Here is an 8375-nt window from a genome sequence, read left to right on the forward strand (position 1 = left end):
ATGGCCGGCTCGAGCTCTGCACGGATTGAGATCGTCGTGCCAGCTCCAGCCAACGGGTTTAATGCACTACAATAGTATATGACTTTTAAATGAAAAATACGAAGGTTTAAACCATAGTTATTAGCTCTAAGCATTTATTTATATCCAATATAACCAATAAAACAAGTGTTTTTTTGTATTTTATACTCTATATTCAAGTATAATATATGTATTTATATGAAAAAATGAAAAAAAAACAGGTCGTGCCATGCAGGGGCGAAGCCAGGATCCGAAGACAGAGGGACTGCCTTAGCCTCCAAGCGATCAAATCAGCAAGGACACGATATAAAAATGACAATGGAACCAACTACAATGCATATATAATCTTCATTACAAAAACAGTATAATAAAACAGCATCTATTTTGTCAAACAAAATAAAATTACATCTCAGTTATTTTAAATTTAGCTCTACGTGTATTAGCTAGATCATAGGCCTTAATAATATCATTAGAACTAATCATTACCGCTAATTCCCTTTCAATATAAACGACCAGATAATCTCGTAAATAGGCATCTCTCATTTTGCTTTGAAGACATGTCTTCACAAATTTCATAGTTGAAAAGGCTCTCTCTGTGGTCGCAGTTGACACAGGGAGTCAAGAGTAATCTTCTTTTGGAGTGTTTGACATAGCACATCAGTAATCTTCATAATCTTTTCCATCATGAGCAAAATAAACACAAAATCAAATTTGACAATAATTTGTAGTGTACCTGCAGCATCACCACGAGAATACTTTGAAACTGAACGATCATTTGCAATACTACGTAGGATTGAAATTGTGGCGCTAAACATCTTCTTTAAGCTTTAAATTGACTTGTAATGGGAACTTCATCTAGTGGCCACAAATAATAAACTGGCGGCAAGATAATGGGCTCTGGAATACATCATTGGTCTAACTTGGTTGGGCCGTTGGGGGGTGCCAGGCCTGTGGGGGATAGATATCCCCCGGGTCCACTAAAAGAGTAAAGGACCTCACGAAAGGCCCAAGGGCCCAATAAATCGTAAGGTCATTCTTTCGTGGGCCTGGGGAGAAATAACCAGCAAAGCAGAACGACATGAGGCCGGATTGGTGCAAACCCGGACGGCCCACAGCGTCGAGCGAATGACCGCAACAGAGATCCGACTTTCCCGCGCTGGAGCCTCCATGCAACGAAGCCATGCGAGGATAAGTCGGCGAGGGTTACGTAGGGATAATCTCAAGAGGTTCACTATCTTTTAGCTACTTGTTGTTATCTTATCCACGTGTACTGCCCCACGGTCAAGTATATAAGGCCTAGGGGGCACCCCTTCAGAACGATCGACCCTTTACTTAGCCACCCACGTCAACTCTCTGTATTCTCAATCCAGAGAGCTCTCTTGTAACCACATTCACCAAGCATACTCACCAGGACGTAGGGTGTTACGCATCTCTAAGCGGCCTGAACCTGTAAACTTTGTCCACTGTCCCTCGTGCGATCGGCACGAACCATTTTGCTACAGTTGTCGACACCGTCCTACTCCTAAAACACCTTGAGGGGCAACCCCGGGTGTGCGGTCGGACCCAAAACACCGACAGCTGGCGCGCCAGGTAGGGGGTGTGTCGACGATCCAAGCTAGCTCAATGGCCGTCACCTTCTACAGCAAGATCACCATGCGTCCCGGATCCGTATTCTGCTTCAGAACAATCTCATCTGTAGCGGATAAAGAAGGAATTCTGCACCGTATCGCGGATCCACCGGAAAAGAAGTCTCCCCCAACGAACTCCGAAAATACCGGAGAAGCACAACCTCCAGCTTTCCGGAAGAAGATCGTCTCCGGAAAGTCGGAGGCCGAGGGCTCGCTGACCCGGAGAACTCCACTGCCTACCTCTCCGACAAAAGAGTGGACACAGATCGCAAGGAAGAAGGTAACCGGGGAGAAGCGAGTCACTCTTTCCGTTCCTCATGCCTCAAAGGAGAACGGGAAGAAGGTCACCACGACAGCAGCACCATTCTACCCCGACGTCCTCTTCATCGGGAGAGTGGAGTCGCCTATCGTCTCCGACGACGAGCCGACCGTACCCAGGGAAGAACCGCCTCAACGAGAGTCCCGACGACGGAGGAACCGGCGCAGGAACGTTCGACGACATCATGCGACCGGAGAGCGGAATCCGGAGCAGCCTGTCTCGCGAGACAAGGTCTCGGAGATAGGAGAAACTCCGGAAGAACGCGTCTTCAGAGAACGAAGGAACTCCCGACGACGTGATCGCCGACGAGCTCAGGAACAGGCTGAGCAAGATGCAAGGCAGCGCCGGGAGAATCCATTCTTCGGGCGCAACCTGAATCCCGACTTTGCCCGAGCTATGAACACGCCGAGCGAAGTCGGAGGGGTATTGGCTCGGATAGCTGATGGACTTCCTCGGACTCCTGACGCCGAGGGCTACCGACGACTGTTCACCCAGGCGGCCAACCATCTTCTACCGCTTGCTCACCCGCCGAACGATCTACGACACGCCATCAACAGTCGCCGAGACGCGCGAAGCTCCATCAATGCTTCGCGCGAGCGGCGGCATGAGAACGAGATTCGCCGTCGGGAGGAGTACGACAGGGATCATGGCATCCCGACTCAGAGCCAAGCCACCGGAACTGAGTCGGCAACGGCCTCAACTGGCGGAACCACCCGGGGATGGTCGAGGAACCACAATCACAACTCCCCTCCCCGGGACGGACATCGTCCCCGACGACAGGAGGACACGTGCGGAGTGTCCGCTCTTACTCCGCGCCTTAGGGCCATCCAATGGCCTCCCAACTTCAAGGTATCCAATGTAGACAAATATGAACCTAAGCAGGATCCAGGGGGTTGGCTAGCCATCTACACCACCACTGCTCGAGCTGCCGGGGCGTCCGAAGACGTGATGACCGCATACTTACCCATTGTCCTTGGGCAAGACGCGCTGCAATGGCTGCGACATCTACCCCGACACTGCATCGACGTCTGGGGCGACTTCAGTCGACGCTTCACCGCCAACTTCCAGTCCCTCTCCGACAAGCCGGCGCAACCGTGGGACCTCAAATCCATCAAGCGCCGGGGGGACGAGACTCTCCGGTCATACCTCAAAAGGTTTCAGACCATGAGAAATCGTATCCCCGAGGTTACGGAGGCGGCCGTGATCGAGGATTTCTACAGAGGATCCAATGACTCGGCTTTCGTCCGAGCCATACTACAGAAGGCACCGACTACCTCCGAGGAGCTGTTCCGGGAAGCCGACCTCTACATCACCGCCGACGAGCGGGCCCAGGACCTCATCGGAGGAGTAAAGCCCGCACCGGCAGCACCACGACGCGACACGAACCAGCAACCCGACAAACGATGGGAGAAGAGGCCTCGCGAAGAAGTGCACGCCGCCGGACCACCTGCCTCTCGCGCCCGAGGAGGACCTCGTGGAGGCGAACGCACGTTGGACGACATCCTCGATGCCCAGTGCCCGTACCACAAGGACATGTGCCACACTCTTCATAACTGCCGAGACTTCAAGCATTCCGTCGGACACGGCCGACCCTTCCAACCTCTACCTCCTCCTCCGCCGAGGGGAGGACCAGATGAACCACGACAACCCCATCAGCAGGAGGAGGGAGGAGGAGCTTTCCCACGCGTTGACAGGGAGGTCAACGTCATCTTCGGCGGACACGGATCGCAGGAGAACAGAAGACAGCAAAAGCTCAACGATCGCCAGATACTGGTGGCGACCACCGGCCCTCCCGCCCCATACCGGTGGTCGGAGCACCCGATCACCTTCACTCGGGCAGATCAATGGCTCAACTTCGACCATCCGGTTAAATACCCGCTTCTCGTCGATCCGGTGATCCGAGAGAGCCAAGTGAAGAAGGTGTTAGTGGACGGGGGGAGCAGCATCAACGTCACCTTCCCCTGGACACTCTAAGGCTTGGGAGTTCACCTCAAAGAGCTCCACGAGTCGGACACCCCTTTCTTCGGCATCGTGCCGACAGAAGGGGAATACCCGCTGGGCCACATCTACATGCCAGTCACCTTCGGAACTCCGGAGAACTACAGAACCGAGTTCCTGAGGTTTGAAGTGGCGAACTTCGACTGCGGGTACAACGCCATCATCGGGAGGCCTGGATTGGCCAAGTTCATGGCCATTCCGCATTACACATACATGATACTGAAGATGCCAGGACCGCAAGGGATCATAACTGTGCGCGCCGACTTCCAAGGCGCCGCAGAGTGTTTCCGAGTGGCCATTCAAGCAGCCCTCACCGCCAAGCCATCGACGGTTCCTTCCACACTGGCGAACTCTAAGCCTGAGGAGGACCTCGCAGTTCCGACAAGTGAAGCTCAGACCGCGACCTCTATGCGGCCGACTGAAGAAACCAAGAGAATCAACCTGGGGTTCGCTGATGAGCGCAAGACGGCTATCATCAGCTCCAGCTTGGATGACAAATAGGAAAGCGCGCTCGTCCGGTTTCTGCAAGATAACCGAGATGTATTCGCATGGCAACATGCGGATATGCCGGGAGTCCCAAGAGAACTGGCCGAGCACAAACTGAAGGTCTATCCCCAGGCAAGGCCGATTCGGCAAAAACTACGTCGTTTCACGCCCGACAAGAGAGAGGCCATTCGCACCGAGTTAGCTCGCTTGGTTGCGGCTGGATTCATTAGAGAAGTATTACATCCCGAGTGGTTAGCCAACCCTGTTCTTGTACTCAAAAAGAATAAAGTGGATTGGCGCATGTGTGTTGATTATACTGATCTCAACAAACACTGTCCGAAGGATCCTTTCGGGCTCCCGAGGATAGATCAGGTGGTGGACTCCACCGCTGGATGTTCTATGCTGTCTTTCCTGGATTGCTATTCTGGATACCATCAGATTAGTCTGGCAAAGGAAGATGAAGAAAAAACGACATTCATTACTCCGTTTGGTGCTTTCTGTTATACCTCCATGTCGTTTGGCCTCAAAAACGCTGGAGCAACTTACCAGAGAGCCATTCAAACATGCTTAGCCGATCACTGGGGCAAGCGTGTGGAGGCCTACGTGGATGACGTGGTAATCAAAACACAGGACTCAAAAAACTTCATCGAAGACTTACAACTGGTTTTCAACAGTCTGAGGCGGTATAGATGGAAGCTTAATCCCGAGAAATGTGTTTTCGGGGTACCAGCAGGAAAGTTGCTTAGGTTTATCGTCAGCCACCGGGGAATTGAGGCTAATCCAGATAAGATTGAAGCTACCTCTGGGGTGGAAGCACCCTGAAGCCTCAGCTGGCTAGCCATCCCATCCACCAAAGCCTGATGAGGAAAACAGACGAGTGTGACGACAGCAGTTTAGGCAATGTAAAAGTCAAGTTAAAATACATCACAGTACCTGGAGGTTGGAGAAGAACGAAGGGATCCCCAAATCAGGAGAGATCAGTTGATAAGCAGATGTAAGGCCACCACCCGGAGCAGTTTGCAACGAATCAGCAGAGATCAACTCGGTACCTTTAACAGAGCCCAACACTCGGTCAGCAGGGGCGCTGCCCTCTAAAGTGACTCCCTGATCCAAATTCTGGGCTACCACCATACAACCAGAGTGTGGAGGAGATCCCGCGTGAACGTCCATGGAGGTACAGGAAGGAGACCCTGCTCGGGCATCCTCGGGGGCTGGGTCATAGTTGGCACTGCCCATTTGAGCCGGATCATCCCCGGCAGCACCCTCGGGGGCTGGGCAGTGGCTTACACTCTCCACCCGAGCTAAGTCATCCCCGGCGACACCCTCGGGGGCTGGGCATGTGACAGCACCACTCTTGAGGTCCAAGCTCTCTGCAGTAACCACTTCTAAGGTTGATGGGCCCTCATCTACCTCCATAGGACCAGGACGATTCAAGTCAGTCTCCCGGCCCTCAAGATCGCGCTCTAAGGTCGACGAGGCACGGGATGACCTCAACCCAGCATCGGGCACGTCAGCACAAGCCTCCATTGCACGATCATCCACTGGCTCCGATAACAAGCCCTCTGGGACCATATCCTCAAGAGTTTGATCAAAGTTGGCCAGAGACAGTTCTTGTAGACCAATGAGGGCAGACAAAGCAGGAGAGGGAACTCCACTACTCTCACCACTGGCGATGAACTGCCGACTGTTCTTTCGAGTCAAAGGAACCTCATTCTCTTCCCCCTCGTCATCCACACCGACAACACAAGCAGCACCCCCATTGGGATCAGCAACAGGTGGAGGAGTTCAGCTTCGGAAATGATGGACATGTGGTTACCTGCAAAAGGCAACTGGCTGTTGGTATCGATTGGAGGAATCACCACAGCAGACGAGCTCGTGGTCTTCCTCTTGGGCGCCATCTCGATTCTACCAGCGAGCAGAGTGGAGGCGAGCGGCAGAGAGGATTCGGAAGCGGGAATGCAAGAACTAGGGCACGGAAAGCAAAGGCGGCTAAAAGCGCAGCTCTTATGGGATATTCTCGAGCCAGATACCGTTTCAAAAAGTGCCCAGTCATCACCCGGTAGTTATCCCCAGAACACCGATGCGCCACCTCATCACTCGGCCACCATCCTCAAAGTGGCTCGGGCGGCCTGCCGTCACTCGGCGTTGCTTCTAAAACGCTGATTTCGTATTCAGTTGCTCGGCATTACTTCTAAAATGCCGACGTCGACCTCCAGTCACTCGGCGTTGCTTCTAAAACGCTGATTTCGTATTCAGTTGCTCAGCATTACTTCTAAAATGCCGACGTCGACCTCCAGTCACTCGGCGTTGCCTCTAAAACGTTGATTTCGTATTCAATCGCTCGGCATTACTTCTAAAATGACGACGTCGACCTCCAGTCACTCGGCGTTACCTCTAAAACGCTGATTTCGTATTCAGTCGCTCGGCATTACTTCTAAAATGACGACGTCGACCTCCAGTCATTCGGCGTTGCCTCTAAAACGCTGTTTTCATGCTCAGTTGCTTGGCATTACTTCTAAAATGCCGATGCCGACCTCCAGTCACTTGATGTTACTTCTAAAACGTTGATATCATATTCAGTCACTCGGCGTTGCCTCTAAAATGCTGATACAATGATCAGTTGCTCGGCGTTGCTTCTAAAAACGCTGACACAATCTTCAGTTACTTGGCAGTTACTTCTACAAGTGCCGACACCACCTACAAAGTTACTTGGCAACCATTTCAGAAAACATCAGTTCAATGCCCGAGTATTTCACTTACTCTTTCAAAGGAATTAGACTCACAAGTAAGCAGGACAGTCATCAAAAGAGAAGCCAAACGTCATTCTTTCATTCAAAGGGAAGTTAATAAACTTACAAATCAACTCTTCGCGAGTTGATACCCCCTACTATTACTACATTACATTACTACTACTACACTACGCTATACTACTCTACATTACTACTACATTATTCTAACTATACTATACTATACTATACTAATATCTAAGAAGACCAGTGGCGTCTAGCCACTGGCCCTGCCCCTGCTGCCGCCGCCGTCACCGTCCCTGCCGCCGTCGCCGCTGCCCCTTCCGCTGCCGCTGCTGTCGCCACCGTCGTCGTCGTCGTCCTCGTCCTCGTCCTCGCCGCCGCCGTCCGAGTCCTCCTCATCCGAGCCCTCGAGCCCAGAGCGCTCGACGGCCCGGATGTATGTCCAGACTTCCGCGGCTATCCCCTGGGAGTCGTCCGAGTCATCAGACGACACCGGGGGAGAGACAGGAGCCGGAGATCCCTCGGACTCGGAGGAGAACTCCTCCTCCGAGTATTCCGAGTCACCGAAATCCTCCGATGGAGGAGTCGGTTTGCGCTTGCGCTTGTTACTCTTGCCCATGGCGGAAGCAGACGGGAGAGAAGAGAAGGAAGCAGTAAAGGACAGCGAGGAGATGTGAAAAAACCAGAAAGGCAACATCGTTATTTATAAAGGGAGAAGGCAACCGCTCACCTCCAACCGCGGTCACTGAACAGTCGCAAAGCATTCAATAAGCACTTCCATTCGTCTGAAGACACGTCAGGCGGCTGACGCCGTTTCATGCAACTCTACACCCATTGGGACTCCAGTCAACAGCGCAAAGGATATGATTACACTCGCTGTCACATCACATTACTACTCAGAAGCAGCCGGCTAAAACACTCAGCGTACCAAGACGTCCCTTGCCCACACCCATTGGGGGGGGACGCCCAGGAATTATCAGTATATTTTTCAAAATGGTCACATCTGTGCAGGGCACGCAGTGAATGCCTCAAGACAAAAATGAGATATCAATGAGAGTTAGAGGGAAGCCAAATATAGCCAGTAGAGTGCAAAATATGGTCGACAGAAACGACTTGAAGACTAGACAGAGAACGTCCATCAAATGTCCAATCAGTCACAGAGCAAATAAATTGCAC

Source organism: Zea mays, chromosome 10 (assembly GCF_902167145.1).
Source record: "Zea mays cultivar B73 chromosome 10, Zm-B73-REFERENCE-NAM-5.0, whole genome shotgun sequence".
Lineage (NCBI taxonomy): Eukaryota > Viridiplantae > Streptophyta > Magnoliopsida > Poales > Poaceae > Zea > Zea mays.